The sequence below is a fragment of the Mesoplodon bidens genome (assembly GCF_964165515.1).
Source record: "Mesoplodon bidens genome assembly, chromosome: 4".
NCBI classification, from domain to species: domain Eukaryota; kingdom Metazoa; phylum Chordata; class Mammalia; order Artiodactyla; family Ziphiidae; genus Mesoplodon; species Mesoplodon bidens.
In genome coordinates this window covers 128,764,862-128,786,193 of record NC_138160.1, presented here as the reverse complement: position 1 = coordinate 128,786,193, position 21,332 = coordinate 128,764,862, and the positions used below count along the sequence as shown (strand labels likewise).

General features: G+C 55.7%; 1 protein-coding gene across 2 annotated transcripts in view; it reads left to right on the top strand.

The window, feature by feature from the left end:
• Positions 1–5,799: 5,799 nt before the first annotated feature.
• Positions 5,800–21,332, top strand: part of PDGFRB (platelet derived growth factor receptor beta) — a gene marked incomplete at its 5' end in the record, with an annotated part of 38,821 nt that continues 23,288 nt past the window's right edge. The window contains one exon of one of the 2 annotated variants that reach the window (XM_081230924.1): positions 5,800–6,208. Of the gene's footprint in view, positions 6,209–13,556; positions 13,611–21,332 lie in introns of those variants that run through there. The other variant, XM_081230925.1, reaches the window with a different exon arrangement.

Sequence of the window (21,332 nt, the reverse complement as noted above, 5' to 3'; positions counted from 1 at the left end):
CCCTTATCTCTGGGAGCGGCCGTTTATTGGAGCCCTCCTTCCCTCTGGCTCCCCGGGTGGGCCCCTCTTCCCTCTGGAGGTCCTCCCTCTGGGCTTCTCTCACACACCCAACCAGGGCCTTCTGGGGTGGGGCTCAGAGACGATGGCCTCATAAAGATCTTGGTGATAACTTGGTTTTTAAATCAGGTATATGGCCCTGAAAGAAAGAGGCTCTGGGCTTAGCTTCCTGTTGGAAGTGATTTGCTTAAGAGAAGCTGGTGGGCACCATGACCAGCATTAGGCTTACCTAGACTGCCCCCCCACTCCCAGCCAAGCTTCGGCCCCACTCTGTGACCTTGGGCAAGGAACTCTCCCTCTCTGAGCTGTTCCTGAGGTGGAAATGAGGATGGTGATCTCTGCCCACCTTCAGGGGGCAGGTGCGAGGCTCATGGGTGAGTGCTGGAGCTGCTGGGAGCCCCCTCCCCCCTCCCCTCTCCCCTCCCATTACGGTCCTCTCCTCCTCCTGCCCCCTTCAGAGGCTGGGGCGCCACCTGCTGGCACTTTGAGGTACTACTGGAAGGCTCACTGGCTGCCTAGTCTCAATCTTGACGCAAGATGTGCTGATTCCCCTCCCCCTCCCAGTGGAGAAGCAGAGGCGTGGCCTGGGGGGGGCAGTCCCTCAGTACACAGCCACTTAGGGAGCGGAAAGGACGCTAGAGCCAGAGACCCAGGGGCAGAATGTGCACATCTGAAGGAGCACTGTGTCTGACCCATTGTCCAGAGGAGATACAGAGGCCAGGACAGGAAGGTCACACTCTGAGTCAGTGGTCAAGCATGGACTGGGGCCCAGAAGTCCCAACTCCCAGCTGAATACATTCCCGCAGCCTCTGGGATGGATAGAGTCAGGGTGGGGGCAGTCAGCCCACAGTCGACTACCGTAGCCTCCCTACTAGCCCCCTGCCTTGCCTCGCCTCTTGCCCCTGTTAGCCAATCCTCCACAGCGTACCACCATGATCTCATCTGTGCCCTGCTTAAAATCCTACACTGGCCCCTCCTGACCCTCAGGACAAAAGCCAGACTCCTGTCGGGCCCACAGGGCCCCTTACTACCTCTCCAGCCTATTCCCCATCATGTCTCCTCTGTGCCTCAACCATTCTTTTCTTCCTGTTCAAACACACCAGGCTCTTTCTGGCCTCCAAGCTTTTGTGCATGCTGTTCCTTCTGTCCAGAACACTGTTCCTGCCCCTGCATTGTAGGTGGCCTCTTAACCTCAGATCTCAGTTGAAATATGTCTTCCCCAGAGAAGCCTTAATCTACCTAAACAAGAACCCCACCTACCCAGCCTGTTATTCTGACTCTTTTATCACATTTGTCACAATTTTTATATTATTAATTTGTGGTTTGCTTATGAGCTCTATGAGGGCAGGGCACATAGCAGGTGTTCAGTTAACTTGAATTGCATGGATAAATGGTGGGAGAAACAGAAGGGCCAGGGAGTCAGAGGCCCCATTCCAGACCCGCTGTGTTCCCTCAAGAGGGTTCTGGCCTTCTCTGAGACCCAGTTTATCCAGTGAGGGGGAGATATGTGGCCTCTGAGGGCCCTGCTGTTCTGATGATCCTTGAGCCATCTGTGTACCAGAAGGACACTCTTGTTCCCTGGGGCACTGAGACCAAGGCCAGCTGGAGGCTGGGGAGAGGCTGAGGCGGGCAGGGTCTTGAAGCCCTTGTTAGGCCTTGGTGGTGACAGCCTGGGCCAGCATAAGCAGTTCTAGGAATCTAGGTTGGGAATGTGGCCTGAAGCCGCCACTGGTCCCTCTGCCCCACCAGCCAGCCACTATGCTGAGTGTCCAGGAGGGGAAGGGGCAGTTTCCACTGTGTGCCTCTTTTCACTCCCCCACCTGTAGGTACAGGGACCTACCTGCTCAGGGTGTGCAGGGAGGAAGGACACAGTGCTGGGGGTCAGGAGTCCTGCATTCCAGGCCCCTTCTGTCTCTGCTAACCTCAGGCGAGTCCCCTCTGCTCTCTGGGCCTCAGTTTCCACGCCTGTCGCTCTTAGGACTCTTCAGGCCCTGACATCCAAGATGACTGTGCCAATGCCTGGGACATGTGTGCTGCATCCTCACCCCAGGCCGGGGGAGCTTGGGAGGGGGGGCAGCGCCGGGAGCGTGGGAGAGCCAGATGTGGTGGCTGCTGGGGCTGCCTGAGCGAGCACTGAGCTGGCCTACTGGGAATTCTCCCACTCAGGCGCCCTTTCCGGGCCCCCTCCCCCGCCCCACGGAGAGCTCTGGCTTCCGGCTCTAGGCAGCGTGGGTTGGGGGGCTGAGGAGGTTCAGTTCAGCCCAGTTCCCTCCTTCAGAGAAGAACATGAGCCTGAGAGTCTAGACCAGAACCTGGGTGTCCGTCCTGGTCTCATATCACAGTCACTTTCCATCACTGGGCCTCAGGCATCCTGGCTGTAGCAGCGGTTGGACCAGCTTCCCTCCAGCCCTGATGGTGGACTTCTGTGACAGCAACTCCCAGAGACACCTGAGAATCAGGCACCTTCTGTGGAGCTTTCTCACTCTGCCCTAGTCCCGGAACAAAACAGCTTCGGTGCAGGTGTTATTCAGGCCTCTCAACAACCCCATTTTACAGCTCAAAACACTGAGGCTCTTTGAGCTCAGATCATGTAATTCGTCTAGGATCACACAGCTAGGAAGTGGCAGAGTTGGATTGGAACTACCCATATCAGAGCCCAGGTTCTTAATCCCCGAGCATGACACTGTGCAGTGGGAAGGGGACGTGCTGAACCCCAAGGCCTGCGGCTCCTCCCTCCCTCTGTATCCCATCCCACTTCACCTCAGGCAGTGCTCCCCACGCTCCACGCTCCGCCCACCCACTCTCAGCCTAGCCTCTCCCAAGACAGGATTGTCGGAGGCTGGACCAGGCTCCCAGCATCTGGGCAGGTGGGAGACTACTTGTGGCTTATCCTGTCCCCAGTGGGGCTGGGGGCCACGCTGACCACCCCAGAGTGACGGCACTGCATTGCCCACTGCACACTCCTTCAGAGTACACAGGGGAAACTGAGGCCCAGAAAGCGGAGAGCTCAGCCTAGGGATGCACAGTGGTGGGCTACAGCTGAAATGGGGGAGACACACTATTTCAAGAACACTTCAGGCACTGTACTTAGCCCTTGAGGTGTGCGTTACAAATCACAACAGTCTTTCAAGTCATTCCTTGAATTATCTTCATTCTTCAGAGGAGGAAACTGAGGCTGAGAAGTTTAACTGCCTTGCCCAAGATCATGTAGCTTGGAACTGCAGAAGCTGGGATTTGAACCCAGCTGTCTCCGGCTCCAGAGCCTTCCCTGTCAATCATGGCCCTTCTTCCTCAACTGTCCAGCCCTCAGTGAGTGCCCTGTGGTGTTCCATGTGGTTCTGCATCCCCCAACCCCATCTCAGCTGTGAGGAGGCATAACAGTCCTGGTGCCTGCCAAGGGTTAATGGTGGTAGGGGCTAAGTGATTCCAGATGGGCCAGCCGGATGCCTGGGCTGGCCGGAAACCGGCAGCCGCCAGCTTCCCAGGGGAGCCACCAGCGGCCGCCCCCTCCCCTCTGTGCTGCCTCTCTGGCCCCCAGCTGTCCCCTTGCCCTGGGGTCCACCAGCCTCCTCTCCCTAGCTAGAGTCCACCTCTAAGACACTTAGACAAAGCATCCCAAGGGCCCTCCGGCACAGTGAGTCCACCCGTGTTATGAACAGATGGGGAAACTGAGGCTCAGAGAGGACATGGTAATTATCCAAGGCCACACAAGAAGTGCACAGCTGGGTCTCCTGACTCTCAGACTATCTATTTTGGGTACTGGGAGTTGAAATGCCTCCTTGTTCTCCCGCACTGACCTGGTCCGAGAAGTTGGGCCAAGGCTTTAGAGGTGAATGGCCAAGGCAAATGCCTGGAGGGAAGTTGTAAAGACTGATGGAACCTTTGGGCAGGAAGACCTGACCCGTATTCCCCTGTGACTCCATTGCCACCAAGCTGGACCAGGCCCCCTCTCTTGGGAGGCTCTCACGGCCCCCACCACATTGCCTGGAGCTTGTCTGAGAACGCTTCTCCCTCTGTGTGGTCCAGCCAGATGCTCTGCTGGGCAGTCCCCACTGGGACAAGACCAAGAAATGAGTGCAAGATAGGTTACCGTGGTTGGCATGAAATCCCAGCCTCCTTCCCCCCATGAACAGGAACCTGGGGTGAGGCCCAGGAGGAAAAGGGTGTAGACAGAGGGCAGGATGGAAGGAGCTCTGGGCAGAGTCAGGCTCTACCTGTGTGACCTGGGACACCTTTCTTCCCCTCTCTGGGACTCCATTTCCCCATGTGTACAGTAATGGCGGCAGGGTGACACAACCCAACTCTATGTCCTTTTAAAATGAGGCCCTTGGTCAGGAGTCTGTGATTAGAGACGTGTTCTGATCCGAGGAAATGATGGTTGAAGAAGTGAGGGGGGGCTTCCCTGGTGGCGCAGTGGTTGAGAGTCCGCCTGCCGATGCAGGGAATATGGGTTCGTGCCCCGGTCCGGGAGGATCCCACATGCCGCGGAGCGGCTGGGTCCGTGAGCCATGGCCGCCGAGCCTGCGCGTCCAGAGCCTGTGCTCCGCAACAGGAGAGGCCACAACAGTGAGAGGCCTGCGTACCGCACAAAAAAAAAAAGTGAGGGGGTGAGAAGCCCAGGGGTTCCCGGAGGAACCTTGGCAGACCTTAGTGCAGAGGATGGAAACGGAACGCAACAGGCACTCGAAAATGAATGAGAGATGGGGAAGGGATAACCCAAGAAGAGGGTGGGACAGGAGGGCCAGTTGACACTGCAGTGTGGGTCTTCTGCTGGGGTCAGATCACCTGTATCTGTTCCACCATGTGACTCATGAGGCGTGATTCTGCTCTAGCTCTGCCATAGCTGTGTGAGCTTGCGAAGCTCATCTCACTCCTCTGGGCTTCAGTTCCTTGTCTATACAGTGAGGAAATAATTCTTTCTTGGTACTCCAGGGGTTTTGAGATGATGGAGGAAGATGTCTGGAAATCTGAAGTTTTCTGGATGACCTTGGGCATGTCTCTTTCTCTCTCTGTGCTAATTCACTCCTGGACCTTGATTTCTTCTTATGAGAAGTGACTGATAACCTCAGAAGGGCTTTCTCTCTTCCAAGTCACCTTTTCTCAGAAGCCCTTTCTGATTCCCTTAAGCCTCTGCGAGTGCCCCTCTAAATGCACTCTCAGCCCCCCTGCCCTCCCTGGGCACTGTCTCTCCCACTAGCCTAGGTGCCCTGAGGTCAGGGACTGTAACTTACTACTGCATCCCAACACCCAGCAGTGTCTGGCACATAGTAGGTGCTCAACAAGCTTGTTTAAGGAATGTATGTCGATGGAATCAACCGGATAGGTTATCAGAGCTCCTTTTTACAGATGGGAAAGCTAAGGCACAGAGAAGGGACCCAGCCCCAGGTGCCACAGCAAGGGGAGTCTGCCACTCGAGACAGGCATCAGGTGAGTGGGGCCGGGCCACTCTTTAATAAAAGTGACTCAGCGGCTGGCTGGCGTGGGCTGCGGAATTTCTAAACATCTCCTCACATCCTGAGTGAGCAGGCTACAGGAGGGAGCAAGCAGAGGGAAAAGAGGAAGAAAAACAAGAAACTTGGGGGAAAAGAAAGAGGGAGGGGGAAATAAAATTGAAAACAGACGCACGCGTCCACCCTCCCCGCCCCCAGCCCCCCTTCTCCCAGCTGAGCCAATCAGAGGCCGCCCTGCAGCCTTTCCCCCAAAGTGGGGGGGCAGGGAAGCCCACGGTGGTGTGAGCTCCTGGGGCTGCCAGCAGCCCGCAGTCCCTGCCCGCCCAGTCTGGAGCCGGAGAGGAGGGACTAGGAGAGCGCCCGGGCCCCTCTGACCAGCGGCACCAGGCAGCAGCCTGTGCCCAGCGATACAGACAGGCAGATCCAGGGCGGCCCCTCCTGGCAGCCCTGCTCCTCCAGAGGGATGCTTTGGGAGTGAGGCCACTCCTCACCCCCGTAGCCCCTCACTCCCTCCATTCTCCTGAGGCTCTGGGAGCCTGCAAAAGTCCTCACTGCCCTCCTACCCTGCCGCTGCCCAATTTCGGGTCCAGCAAAGTCTTTCCGATAACAGGAGAGGGTAGGAAGTGAGGAGGTCTTCCTGGAGGGGGTGACAGCCCAGAGCCCAGGACCTTGCCCACACTTCAGAAGGCATCAGCAGCAAGGTAAGTGCTGGGAAGAGGAGGGAACCCCAGCCCCTTGTCCTGTCCCCTTGTCCCAGACTGCGCCTTCTTGGGTAGGTCAAAAAATGGAAAATATTTTTAACCAAACCAGATGGGAGGAGGCCGGGAGGCTGTCGGCGACATCAGGGCTGGAGGAGCCAGCTCTCTACTGTTCAGGCTGCTTCTGGGGTCGGTGCCCCCTGCCCTCATCAAACAAATTTCAGAGGTTTCTGGGTGCCGAGCAGGGTTGGGGGGACCTCCAAAGCAAAGCACAGCCTGTGGGGGGGTGGCGGGGAGAGCTGGGAGGGGTGTGAGAGGGGAATTGAGAGATGGCCAGCAGGGTACATGGCAAGAGGACCTAGCAGGGAACGGGGACCTCAGATCCACTGCCTCTGTCCCTGGGCCCAAGCCTTGTCCCTAAGAATCTGTCTGGCTCTAGGCCAGTCGGCCGCCAGGCAACCTCTCAGGATTTAAATGGATTTGCAAATTTTCCAGATTCCTAAGATGTCCTTCCAAACCCCCAGCGGCTGGGAAAGTGCGAAGGCGAGGGGGCCATGGCAGGCCCGTGCTAACAGTCACAGTCGTGCAGCCTGGGCCGGGGGTTTGGGATCTGGCAGTCAGATCTGGGGGCCCCTCTGTGAAGAAGGGGGGTTGGCTGCTGGGCCCTTTCCTCTGGTCCCAGGCAGCAGCTCAGGCCTCCTCACTGTCTCCCTCCTTCTTAAATATGAATCTGATTCCTTCTGTGAGTCTCCCTAGTAGAAGGTGCCTATAGAAAGCCCAAACTCCTAATAGCGGCTGCCACTGATCGACACTTACTGCATGCCAGGACCATGTGGAGTGTTTTATAAGCATGATCTCCTGTAACGCTCACCAGCAAATCCAGAGGCAGGGACTGATTTTATACCCAATTTACGAGTGAGGAAACTGAGGCTCACAGCAGCCACAAAACTGTACCACACAGCTAGTAGGTGGCAGAGCTCAGGGAGGTAGTAACCTCCCTGCCCCATCACAACAGACTTGGGCTTTGTGTTCCTGCCGGTCAGATCCCAGGATTCCCGGAAGGAATCTTCATGATCCTGACAGTGGGCATGCGCTTCCTTCCCACTTTCCCTTTTCCTTCAAGGACCCTCCCTATTCTACTTCCTCCAGGCAGCCTTCCCAGGTTCTTCTAGTCTTCCAAGAGCTTACCATGCCCGTCATCCTGGAGCCTTGTTGCTTGACCCTCTGTTTCTGTTCGTGTTCTGTTTACACATCAGAGATTGTTTGGGCCCCAGGCTTCCCCATCTTGTGTTCTGGCCCCAGTGTTCCCAGGAGGCCAGTGGGGCTGAGAAAATGTGGTTGTGAAGGGGAGGAGGGACTGACTGAAGGCCTTGTGCTCCCAAGGGTGAGCCCAGAACCCAGGCCTCTTGTCTTCCTTCAGGTGCCTTTCCAGAACCTTATGTGTGTCCCCCAGACATTTTCCTATATGTCAAGGCGGGGGAGTGCCCCTGCCTCTGTGATCCCAAAGTGCACAGAGGCCTCTAACGAGATCTTCTGAAATCAGGCAGTCCTCCCCTGCCTCCAGGCATCAGGGCCCTGAATCCACAGCACTTGGGGACATGCAGACCATGTTGGTCACCATCATGGAGTGTTTACCCTGTGCTGGGCACAGAGCCTGGAACCTCGTACGCCTTATGAGCCCCACAACGGGTTTTTGGAATCGGTATTATTCTTACCCCTGTTTTGTTTTGGTTTTTTTAACATCTTTATTGGAGTATAATTGCTTTACAATGGTGTGTTAGTTTCTGCTGTATAACAAAGTGAATCAGCTATACATATACATATGTTCCCATATACCCTCCCTCTTGCATCTCCCTCCCACCCTCCCTATCCCACCCCTCTAGGTGGACACATAGCATGGAGCTGATCTCCCTGTGCCATGCAGCTGCTTCCCACTAGCTATCTATTTTACATTTGGTAGTGTATATATGTCCATGCCACTCTCTCACTTCGTCCCAGCTTACCCTTCCCCCTCCCCGTGTCCTCAAGTCCATTCTCTACATCTGCGTCTTTATTCATGTCCTGCCCTTAGGTTCTTCAGAACCTTTTTTTTTTTTTTTTTTAGATTCCATATACATGTGTTAGCATACGGTATTTGTTTTTTCTTTCTGACTTACTTCACTCTGTATGACAGACTCTAGTTCCATCCACCTCACTACAAGTAACTCAGTTTCCTTTCTTTTTATGGCTGAGTAATATTCCATTGTATATGTGTGCCACATCTTCTTTATCCATTCATCTGTCGATGAACATTTAGGTTGCTTCCATGTCCTGGCTATTGTCTTACCCCTGTTTTGAAGACAAGGAAAAGAAGGCTCAGAGAAGCTAACTGACTTTCCCAGGGTCACACAGTTAGTTGGTAGAGTTGGTATTTAGGCCGAGGTCTGCCTGAAACCAAAAACTTAACCCCCTTGCTCCCAGGGAGCCCCTGGTCAGAGCAGAGAGTCTCCATCCTCCCACAGAGCCTGCTCCTGGCTCCAGCACTTTCTCCAGCAGAAGGATTAGCTTCAGGCCTGACCTGCTCCCAGGTCCACCCGGGCCCTGGCTTGGTCCTGAGTGAGGAAGGAGACCATCTGGTGAGTCCCCTCCCTTCAGTGGTGATCGGGCAGCCCTCCCTCCTCTGTGGGAAGAAGAGCTGAGACTTCTAATTGCCCACAGATGTGGGGCAGCGGGAAGCACCGTGGATTCAGAGTCAGGAGACCCAGCTCTGGTCCTGGCTCGACTCAAATCCACTGTGTGGCCAACCTCAGGCCCCCATGTCCTCTTTCTTGCTGCGTCCGCATCTGGAAGGCAGTGAGCATGGTGGGTAAACAACACCAGGCTTGGCATCTGATGAGCCCCGCTTGGCTCTGGCTGACTGTGTGACCCTGGGCTAGCGCTCTGCCTCTCTGGGCGTCAGGCCCCTCCTCTGTGAGCAGTAGGGTGGGATGCAGGGTCCACAAAGTAATAATACAGATAAGGTGCTTAGCACAGTTCCTGCATGTCCTGGGGCTGGACTTAATGCCAAAGGCTAAGAGAGAACAGCTGCTCTCCCCGCCTCCTGCACGGGACGACCTGGCTGTGAAATTGGTCTGCACCTCGTGAAGTGCTATACCCACAGAAGGGAAGGGACCTGGGCACCATGGGTGTGCTAAAGGCTCAACTCTATCCTCCAGACACAGTCTTGTTCTGAGACCAGCTGCCTTCTCGGTTGAAGGAGGGGACTCTGGAGGGGACTCGGGGTGCTTTGCTCAGGACAGGCTACTGAGTGGTGAGGAGGGAGGAAGGAATGAGAGAGGCCCCAGACATTCCTGAAATGTACCCCCTCACCCCATTTCTCGCACGTGGTTCAGAACCCTGCAGGCAGTGGACCCTTGGAAGGGGGAGATCTTCCTGCCCTGTTTTCCACAGCTCCCACAACCCTCCACCATGTCTCCCCAGCATCAGAGCTTGTAACGCCTCAACTGGGAAGCCATGTGTGCAGGATGACAGAACTGGGACCAGCCCTCTCTGAGCACTTTCATTGTGCTTTACATCCATTACCATCAAGTCCACTGCTGTATTCCTTAGCGCTTGGAACAAGCCTGGCATTCAGTGAGTGCTTAATAAATATTTGCTGAACTAATTTAATCATCGCAAACCACCTCAAGGAGTGGATATAAACTCTCCATTTTACAGATGAAGAAATGCCCAGAGAGGTTAAGAGGTTAAGTCAGTTGCCCAGAGTCCCACAGCCAGGATGTGATGGAGCCAGGATTTAAACCGGGTGTTTCTGACTCCAGAGTCCACGAATGTGAGGCTGGGTGGGTTCTGGGTCTCGGCTGTGGTGCCCCTCAGAGGTCCAGAGGTGGTCATCAGACCCGGCAACCCATCCTGTGCGACTGTGGGTGAGTCAGTCCCTCTCTGGGTCTCAGTTTTCCCATCAGTAAAACAAGGAGGTTGAACAAGATGATCTCTGAGCTCCTTCCAGCCCTAAAACAATTCCAGGATTCCAAGCCACACCAGCCCAGATTGGCAGCTGCACAAGCTCTGTTGTGTACTCAGGGATCATGCATATTTAACTTCACAGTGAAAGGGTTTTTTCTTACCCTTTTTCTACACATTACAGAAAGTGGTCAGGATCGATGACCTCTAATGGAAAGCGGTGCCCTATAACAAGGAGGAGGGACATTCTGACAATCAGAGCGGCCTGTTAATGCACTCAGTTTCTTGGGGAGCTCTGAGGTCGTGTTTTCCCAGTGCCCACAGCCCTCTTTTCCTGGGATACTGAGGAAGGAGGGTCAGGAGGACTGCCTGTGAGGGTGTGTGTGTGGATGCTGTGACCCTTTGCTGATTTTTGAACTTCATAGGCTCTGATTTCAAAAGGAAGCAAGGCTTTGACCCATGGTAGATGAATGAATGATGGGCTCCAGAGGCAAGGGAATGGATGCAGAGACCCACCTTTAATGGAAGGAGTGTGGAATTCACACACTGTTTCTTCCAGTGTAGAAGGCCCTCCCAAGACTTCAGACCCAGAACCCTCAGGCAGAAGAGCTTCCTGAACCCCCCAGGCCGTGACCCCAGGATCCGCCTTTCCCAGATGCTTTCTGGGACGCCCCAGCCCAGCCTACTGCAGGAGGTTGAAAATCAAAGTGTATTGCTTTAACTGCATTAGTACCCTCTCTTCTCCTCCCTTCAGATCAGAGCTATTTAATGTCTCAGGTGTCCAGAGCCTTTCATCTGCCAGAGGTACCAGCTTCCCTGCCCTGTGATGGAAAGGGTTGTCGCTTGGGAGGTAGGGGCAGCAGGGCCAGGGGGGTCAGATAGTTCCTGAAGGTCAGAAGTGAAAAGGATTATGGGGATCCCTGTGCTCAACTTCCTTACTATATGCACGGGAAACTGAGGTCCAGAGAAGAGGAGGGACGTGCCTCAGGTCCTACAGGTTGTCCGTGATAGCACTCAGCCCAGGACCTGGCCTGCAGGTCTGGACTTTCCTCTGTGCCAGTGCATGTGCTGAATCTTCACCATCCACCTCTGTGGTCCAGGGCTTAGGCTCCAGCTCTCCCCGGGGTGAGGCCATAGGGCAGAGTTTTGGCTGAAAAGGAGCAACACCATCCTGATGAGGGATGGGAACCCCTCTGGGTAGTCTTGTGGACCGTGGAACCTTTGGTTACATCACTTCTCCATTCTGGCCGTAATTTCCTTTTACATAAAGTGATGGGGTGGGGGGCAAGGGGACAGCTCAGTGACCCCAGAGGTTCCATCCAGCTCTGTTCTTAGCCCCTGAGAACTCCTGCCAGCCTTTGTGTGGCTATTTCGCATGTTGTTGCTGCTCTGGTTACCTTCTGTCCTGGGAAGTGGAATCATAAGGGCTGTGACACGCCCTCTTCTAGCTTCTCCACTCCTGAGGCTGAGCCTAAGTGGTCATGGATGGCGGAGGGGGAAGTTCCAGAGTCAGCCCCAGAGGGCAGGGCTCAGATTTACAGACCTGTCCCTGAAGCCCTAAAGGTAAAGGCTCAGGTGTGACTCAGTGGACCATGGGCTACTCCTGTCTTAACTGTACTTGTGTCCTTATCAGCCCCCAGGCTGGGGCCTTTTTGCTGAATGGATAATGAAAGAGTGATAAATAAGTGTATGGAGAGATGGATAAACAGGTTGGTGGCTGCCTGCATGGATGGATGGATGGATGGATGGACAGACAGATGGCCTCCCCTTTAGTCCAGGGAGCAAGGGTGACTTCATGAGCATTCAACATGTGCAGTCACAGCGGGCTCCATGCTTAGAAGGGTCTAGCATTGCCTTGAAATGCTGAAGAGTCTTTTAACAAGGGTCCCTGCATTTATATTTTGCACTCGGCCCCGCAAATTATATAGCTGGTCCTGCCAGGGAGTTCAGGCTGGGTGTGAGATGGCTTCATCCCTGAGACTGGTCTCGCTGCCTCCACTGTCCCCATTCTAATCCATGCTCTCCCACAAAATGCCAACCTACTCCGTTCACTCTCCTTTGTGAGAGGCCCCCATCCCCATAAAGGCTTGGACTTGTGCCATTGTCACTGCCCAACCAGCAGCTAGCCCCCTACTCTCACTGTCAATACCCTGACAAGTTGGCTTCCCAGTGCCTCCAGGGCAGAGCCCAAGTCCTTACTCAGCACCCCAAACTTTTCCCAGAGTGGCCTCTGCCCTCCTTCTCTGCCCATCCCCTGCCTCTTTGCTGAAGAGCCCCAGTTTCTATCCTAACAGATCTCTCTCTGCCACCACCCGGATGCCTTGTGATCTCCCCCTTCCGTAACTGCTCATGCAGAGCTTCTGTGAAATACCCTTCCCTGGCCTCGTCCACCAGAGAACCCAACTCAAGGCCACCCTCTCCCCCCTTGAAATCGTCCTGTAATCATAATAATTACCATTTACTGAGCACCTGTTATACATCAAGAGCCTTTCTTCATCATCTCTAACCCTCACAGCAATGGAAAAGGATATCTCTTTTGCTGTCTTCCAGAAAATTGGGACTCAGGGAAGTTAAACTCAGAGAGGTCACATGTTTATGAGGTAGTAGAACTGGGACTTTGACCTGGATTAAATGGCTTCTAGCTGGGACTGCGGCCCCTGGCCTGGCTGAACCCCTCCATGTGCTTTCACTGCCCCGGGAGGCGTCAGGCACAGCCTGCTGGCATCAGGGTCCCATATATCTGTGCTACCCCCTCACCAGCCCATCCCATCACCTCCCTGGAGGGGAAGGGTCACCATCGCCTGCCTATCCCAGTTTCCCAGCCCAGGGAGTGCTGAGTTTTTAGGGGGCAGCTGAGAACCAGAAGAGCTGACTCTACACAGCCATTTGATCTCTCATGCTGGGTAAGCATCTATTGAGCACCTACTGTATGCCTAATCCCATATGAGGAACTTGAAGACATCCCCCACATTGTTAGATGGGTTTCCTCATTTGTGAAAAATCAAACTAAGAGGCCAAGACAAAGGTAGAAGAAAGAGCTGGTTGGCAGACAGTCGACTGGGAGTCATTAGACTTGCGTTCTGGTCCTGGGTTGGCCTTTAAATCCTTGGAGTGCGCCAGGAGGAGACCCGACCCTACCCAAGCTGAGCCTGCTGACAATACCAATAACAACCGCAGCTACCCTTCCTGGCTTTCCCATCACCCCATTTCCCACACGCATCCTTTGCTGACAAGCTTAGCCTAGCGGGGTCTCAAGGCCAGCGAGTGAGTGAATGAGTGAGTGACTTATTCTCTCGTGAGTGAATGAAGAACAGTCACGTGGCCACTGACTTGGCCGAGGGCTGGGCGCCAGGCCCTGCTCTGAATATTTTCCTTGTATTAACTCATTCAAAGGCCTTGACAACTCGATGACGAGACCTGACTTACAGATGGGAAACCCGAGGCTCAGGGAGGCTGAGTAACAGTTAAGTGGGAGACTTGGGGTGGGCGACTGGAGGAAGGGGTGAAAACAGATGCTGGGAAAGCCAGAGAGGAGTGAAACGTGGGCGTTTTCTCCCCTCTGGCTCTGCTGCCCAGGAGGGCTCTGAGGGGAATCTCAATGCTCCGTAATTGGCAGCAATTAGCGGCAGGTTCTCCTTAGCTAGCTGCCCTGCCCGATGTGCGGGCCCTGGGCTGCTGGGGGGGAAGGCCGCGTGCTGGTGGGTCAGTCTGAACGGCCGAGGCCTGCCCCCTGCCCACTTGGCTCTGAGAACCATTCTATGTGTGGCCCCCACCCTGGCCCAGGGCTGATCTCGGGCTGGCAGCAACCAGGGGAACAGAAGGTTTGCTTGTCTGCGCCTGCTGCGCCCCGCTCCCCAGCCTCAGCCTGGGACCCCTCTCAGGGGCTCCTCTGGCTGCCAGGGCCTGACGCTCCTCGTTGCCATGGCACTGGCTGGAGATGAGACTCTGGGGGTTGGCTGTGGGGGGCGGGTTTCAGGGAGGGCAGCTGAGGGATGGTGGAGGCCTGGAACTCTGCAGCTGCAGAGGCCCCCAGGCCCTCTGTGAACAGTGGAAGGGGTGCTGGAGCTTCAGCAGGGGCAGGCCTGGACCCTGAGCACAGCAGGCCTGTGGCAGAGCTGACCACGCACCTAGCCTGACTACCGGGATGCTCTTTCTCAGAGGTGTCTGGGACAGGCCTCATGGTAGACCAGAGACCTGCTTGGGCACTGCCTCTGCCAGACCCAGGCTGTCCTCAGCAGAGACTCCTCTCTCCTCAGCCTAGATGCTGACCCTCAGACTCTGCAGTGACATCGCAGAAAGGTTCTGAGTTCTACCCTTACTTGACTTCCAAATTCCTGGGTGAGCTGGGGTAGATCCCTGGGGCTCACTCTGCCCCTCAGTGAGGGAGGGACAGGACTGTAACCTCTGAGGATCCCTCATCCCTGAGAGCCTGGATTCAGTGTGGACCCCATTAGGGTGAACCCATGTGGGAGTGTTTCTCTGTGATCAGACCTGTTTCTGGGCAGAAGCTAGGCAGTCTAGCAGAGCAGTTAAGGATACAGGTTTGGAGTCAGATGGGCCTGAGTTTGCATCCCAGCTTATCATTGGCTTATTACTTATTGGCTGTGTGACCTTGGGCAAGTTGCCATACCTCTCTGAGACTTAGTTTCCCCCTCTGTGAAATGGGAATAATGATTATATCCTCCTCACAGGATTGCTGTGAGGATAAAACAAAATCCCCAGGTCATCTCATTTAGCAGAGTGCCTAGCTCTGAATTAGTAAGGGCTTTTGTTTGTTTTCGGATTGTGGAGCATCAGAAAAACGAATGGGAAGAAAAACGTCCTTGTTGTGGGGGGCATTGGCATTGGTGAATGGAAGCAGGACCAATGGGTAGAGGATACGATGAGACAGATTGTGCTCAATGGAATAAAAATTTTCAAATAGTCTGACCTCTGAGGATCCTGGGCTGTCCAAGAATGGAATGGGCTGCGGGTGAGGTAGTGAGATCCCTATCATGGGAGGTGTGCAATTGGAGGCTGGACAACCCCTTTGTTTGCAGAGAGGGTGGGGGAGATGTGAATTGGGAGTACTTACAGCCCCTCCCAGCCCTAAGATTATAGGGCTCTGTGAAAGATGGTGTGACTTTCTCCCCCCTTATCCTGCCAGGTTCACCTGGCTGAAGGAGACTGAAGGAGAGGTTGGAAAACAGAGGGTGAAAGAATAAACCTGGTCAATTGTATATTGAGCTCGTACTGTGTGCCAGGCACAAGCTTGACACCTTTGCCCCCTGCCTGAGAGAGGCTGTCACATGAGTGTTGAGCCTGTGTGCTGTCAGTCTGCCCAGGATCGAGCACCAGCTCCAGTACTGGTGAAATCCGTTGGGCAAACAGTTTGACCTCTCTGTGCCTTGCTTTCCTCATGTGTAAAATGCGGAAGCAACACTGATGTCATGGATTGTTCTGAGATCATTCACATTCAGGCCTTAGCCCAGGCTTTGGGTGATAAGAACTAAATCGTAGGTAGTTATTCTTCTTCTTGTTGTTATTTTCAAGGCCTTCTAAGTCCTTGTTCCTTTTTGAAGGGGCCACTGGGGCCTAGCTGGGATCCAGAGGACTCTAGTGCAGGGATCACTGGGCCTGGGCAGAGCCAGGCCATATGGGCCGGGGAGTGGCCATGGGGATGAACAGGGAGGCCAGCGAGGCGCCAGGGGAGGCAAGCAGTGTTTGCTCGGCAGGCGGGTGGACAGGCGTGTGCAGTGGGCCTCCCTCCCTCCCTGACCTCCTTCTCAGGACTGCTTCCCAGCCCGTGTGGGGACCCAGGCCCCCTCCCCTGGGCCCCCAGCGGACATGAGGCACACACTGAGCGCTTTCCCATGAACTGTTCCAAGGAGCTTGGCCTGCTCCCCCTACCCCCAAGTGCGGGTGAGGGGGTGTGCGGGAGCGGGGGCTCGGACTCGGGGGATCAGCCCTTTCTTTATCAGCCTGACTCCGATCCAGACAGATGTTTCGTCTTATTTTGAACTTCCAGAAAATAGGTCATTTCTTTCCATTGTGTCCCTGGGGAGGCCTCCTGGGGAGAGGAGCACAGAGTGAGTGACAAGAGCATGGGGGCCTCACTTGGGCCCCTGGGGAGCTGGGAGGACAGCATCCTCCCCCCTCCGTCATGATGAGCCGTCTGTCAGCAGGGCCAGGGCTTGAAGGGTCTTAAAGGCTGGGCTAAGAAGCTGGCCTTTACTGAGGGCAGATGGAGAGCCATGGAGGCGCCAGGGAAGGACATGGTCAGATGGGGACATCAGAAATGTTCCTCTGGTTAGGGTGTGAGAACAGGCAGGAGGGGACAGACTGGAGGTGATAGGGGAGGGGTTGGTACAATGGGGCAGGCAGAGGCCACCAAGTTTCTCCTGGAGGGGGCAGGGGTAGGGGCATCCGGTTGACGGTCCATGGAACTAGCACTGTTCTTCCACTCACTTGGACTTCCAGACCAGCTGGATCCCATGCCAGGCCCCAGCTTAGCTGATTTCTGCTGCTTTGTTTGGGAGACCTCATAGGTACCTGGAAAGCAGGAAGGTCCTCTGGGTCTAGAAGCAGCGTGGCAGAGAGTTGGGCCTGGGTGATCAAGCTGCATCACTGTGTGATTTGGGGCAGGTTGCTCACCCTCTCTGACCTCCATGTGATCCTGAGGTTTGTGGGGAGATTCAGTGTGTAGGGTGGAGTGCTCAACCTTTAGCGGCAGAAGGGGCATCGGATTGAGAGGGGCAGGTGAGAGCCGCATAGCCTCCGCCCCTTCCCAGCTTTCTATCCGCTGCCCGTAACTATCTCCCAACCCAACGGAAACTGCTCTCCTTCCTGGCTCCCAGGATGGGGTTCCCCTACCTGTGTTGCAAGATTGTACCTAAAACTCAGCCCACATGGGTCACACTCTCTGCCATCACTCTTGTACTTTCCCAACCGCTGGCGGGAAGACTCAGTCTCCAGCTCCAGATGCCTCTTGCCCCTACACACGCCCAGGACTGAAGCTGGCTGCCTTCTTCGAGCTGAGTCATGACATCCTGGCTAGGGCCCCTCCCCCGCACCCTACCCCCACCCCAGCATTCTAACTCAGCACAGCTTCTTCCAGAGCAGGGTCCTGAGAGTCACACCACGTCAGCCCCAGAAGTGTTCCTAGGACAGCCCTGCCCACCCTGTGTACAGATGGGGAAACTGAGGCTCAGAGAGGGGCAGGACCATATAAGCAGGTGACAGAGCTGAGCTAGAACCCACATCCCTTACTCTCAGCCAGGGATCAGTCCCCGAAGTTTGTGTCAGGGGCTGTGAAGTGTCTGTGGTGTGGAGGAGAGAGGACTAGACCACCGGGCAGGAGACCGGAGTCTGTGTCCCCCTTCTGCCAGCAACTTAGCAAGTCACCTCCTCTGAGTCTGTTTCCAATCCCCGCCAGGCTGGGACAATGCAGGGAAGGTGATATAAAGGTCTGTGTGTGGCAAGGGGGGTTGGTATCCTGTGGGAAGGGAGGGAGCAGCAGCTGTGGTTGGAACCCTAGGCCCTGAGCCACCAGCCTCACATCTGAGCCGGGGCTGGAGGCAGGGGCTGCCCAGTCAGGTGTGCTTCAGCACCCCATTGGCCAACTGAGCCCAGGATTGCCTAGGTCAAAACACTGAGACCTATCCCTGTCCTTTTCCAAGCCTCAGTTTCCCCATCTGTACAGTGGGGCACGGTAAGGGGGCTGGATCAGATAGCTGGTTCCTGAGGGCCTCGGGGCTCTGACATTCCAAGACTCTGACCCCACGACCGGGCCTCCTCCTCCCTCTGGCATCTTGTTTATCCAGAGCATCCCTGGCCCAAGACTGCTGGCCTCAAGCACCCGCTTCTCCCCGGAGCAGGGCTTCCTCCCACCCCCATTTCACTGCTATTTCTGCCCAGCCTGTTCCCCACCTCCAGACTGAGTGTCCCTCTGTCCACTCAGATACGCAGCCCCTCCAACTTCTAAACTAGCTCAGTGCCAGCTCCCAAACCCTTTCCTCCGCCACATTCTCATCTCAGAAAATGGTATTGTGCCCCCAGCACACACACACTCCTGCCCGCTAGTACTCTAAGCCAGACATAGGGGTGGGGCTCACTCAGGATACCTCTCTCTCCAGCCCTCCTACATCAGATCACCAAGTCCTGTCTTTCTGGGCTGGATAAATCTCAGTCCAGTCTGTTTCCATCCGTCCCCGCTGGCCTCAGCCCAGCCAAACCCAGTAAACAGAGTAATGGTGGCAGAGCCGTCCGCCTTGGCTCAGTCTCTGCTCTGTGTTCCTAGGCAACTTCCGTAAGCTCTCTCTGCCTCAGTTTCCCCATCTAAAATGGGACGATCCTTGTATCTACCTCACAGTGTTGTCTGAGGAACAAGTGAGTAGATCTATGTCAAGTGCTCGGAACAGCACTTGGCACAGTACGTACACAACACGTGTTGGATCTGTGGCTTGTATGTGCCCGCATGTGCACGTGTGTTCAGGTGAGTTTGGGGTACCGTGTGCACATGCTCTATGCGTGTTGTATGTGCACAGCTTTGCTTGTGCCGGGTATACATGTGACTTGCCGTGCATGTGCACACCTCACATGGGCACGTGGGAGAGCACAGAGGCTGCAGTCTGGGTGCCGTGGAGCTGCGTGTGTGCATGTGTGGGCGTGCACGTGTCTGGTGCCGACGTGAGGGCTGGGCACACACAGGGCCCGCTGCACACGGGTGTGTTTCAGAGCAGTGTGTGAACGAGCGCGTAGGCAGGAGCCTGTGCTGTGTGTGCACGTGCTCTCCGTGTGCAAGCCTCCCCCACTGGCAGCCATGCAGCACACCCCCGCCCCCAGCCTGCCTGTGTCGTGGGAGCCTCGGGACCCCGAGGGAGGGAAGCTGCTGCTAGCGGATGTGGCCAAGATGGACTGGATTTATTTAGATTAAGGCGGTGGGAAAGGAGTGGAAGCTTGTATGAGCAGGAAGGAGAGAAGGCTGGGGCTCTCACAGTGACTCCTCAAGCACGCTTGCTCTCCTGGGCTTGGGGTCCTCTGCTCACTTGGGGTTCTCCCCTGGACCAAGGGAGGGGTTCCCTCTGACTCACTGTGAGGAGCTGGGCAATTATCTCATCTTTGGACCTCTATACCCCCAACCTGGCCAAAATAGGAGGAATCACGAGAACTCGCCTCATGTGCAAAGGGGGGGATCTCTGAGGGTCCCCTCCCTCTCTCTGCTCCAAGGGCCTCCCCAGGCAGGAGAGTGTGACAGGAAGGGGGATGCCTCCTCCCTGGCTATGACACCCACCTTGTCCCAGGTGGTTCCTCCTTGGAGCGCAGCCCTGCCCCTGAAGAAGGGGAGTGGTCACAGGCAAGTCCTCCACCCGCCTATCAGCCACCTGGGCCCCTCTGGGGTCGGCTGGAAATACAGCAGCCCCTGGGAAGCACAGAAGTCTATAAGGCATTGGATGGACAACTGGGGGTGTCAGGGAATCATCCAACATGGCCCAGGAGGTCATGTCCCAAGCCCCACTCTGGTTCCTCCCAGTCCACCGGCCTGTGGCCCACACCACGCTTCCCCCTGCCACCTCCTGAGTGTCCACATCACCCGTCTATTTGTCTGGAAGTCACCTGAAAGACTGAAGTCCAGAGACGGAAGCAACTTGTCAAAGTACACACAGCAAATCGGGGACCAAATGGTCAGGGGATTGAATCCATGGAATGAGATGGGTTATGGATTCTCAGTCTACGTCAGCCTCAGGAATGTTGCCCTTCCTCTCATCAGTCCCTATGTCCCCAAACCACCCCGGCAGGAATAATAGTGATCAGAATCTTCTCTCTGGCAGTTTTAGAGCAGGATGGCTCTTTGAGATGACCCATCCAAACCTCTCCCTGTGTGGATGGGGAAACTGAGTCCCAGAGAGGGCTGGAGACACACTCAGTCTCAGAGTAGGTCTGAAGCCCCATGTGAAATGCTCATTTCATAAAGAGAGAAGCCAGTCCAAGATCCCTGGTTGTCCATATTCTCCCAAAGGTGGCTGCACTCTCCCTGAGCTCCTGTGCCCAGCCCGTCCTCTCCCTGCAGCCTGATTCTGTCTTTTCGCTGTGTGACTGGGCCATGACTCTGTCCGTCTCTGGGCCTCTGCTGCCCGTTCAAGAAGGCCCCTCCCAGCTCAGAGTCTCAGGGACTCTAAGCCCCCTTAGCGCCAGGCCTAGCAGGAGAGGAGCCAGGGTCGGGGGTGGTGGGGGAGGCCGCTTGCCCGCCCAGGGGCCCAGCCCACAGCCTTCCAGAGCCAGGCCAGTCCTAGTTGCCGTGACCTCCCATCTCCAGGCCAGCCGACCAAATTCCTCCTTTAGAATAATAAACAGTGTGGCCAGCCAGGGAGGCCAGGAGAGGAGGGGCAGGGAGGCTGAAATGACCCCCTCCCCCAGCCTCCGCTGCTAACGATTTTCTTTGGCTGAGATCTCTGGTAGGAAGGGGGGATCCAGAGGGGCACCCACCAAGGGACAGATAGGCCTCTGTGGTGGATGCTGGCTCCGCCACGGCGCTGCTCCCTCCTGCTGGAAGAGGCCTGGCATCCAGCTGGAGGGCTGGGGCAGGAGGGATGGGAGAGGAGGGCACTGTGGAGGGGGCCTCAGATTGGCTGGGCTTTGAGTCTAAAGCAACTGGGAGAGGGGACCCTCAGGCAGGCTGGTCTGAAGGGATGGGGAGAATGAGGAGGAGAGCAGATTCGTTCAGGGAGCTTCTTAGGGCGCTGGGCAGAGCTGAGACCAGCGATCCCCAAGCCAGAGCCCTTGCCTGTGTCCCATGACTAATGTGTAAATGCAGCCCTGTAAGTGGTATACTTGCCATCGTCCCATTTTGAGAGCTGGAGACTGAGGCCACTGAGAGAGTGACGGTGCAGGAGGTAGCCCTGCTGGGGCTCAAACCCAGATCCCCGCCCTGGCATGGGAACTGGAAGGGGTGAGATGAGAGTGGAGTGGGAGCAATCGGTGTGTGGCCTTAGGAGCCGGGCCAGGCAGGGCAGCCACTCAGGGAAGGCAGGAGCCCCACTCTCCCGGTTGCCTTGTCACCTGGTCTCTCCCACATTTCTTGCTCTATGACCCCCACCCACTTCTGGCCTTCTTCCTGTTGATCCTGCAGTCAGACCTTTGCAAGCCTGGCTATTGATGGTTATTTTGGACCCTCGGTTGGGGCTGCCAAGGGCAGGGGTAGGGCAAA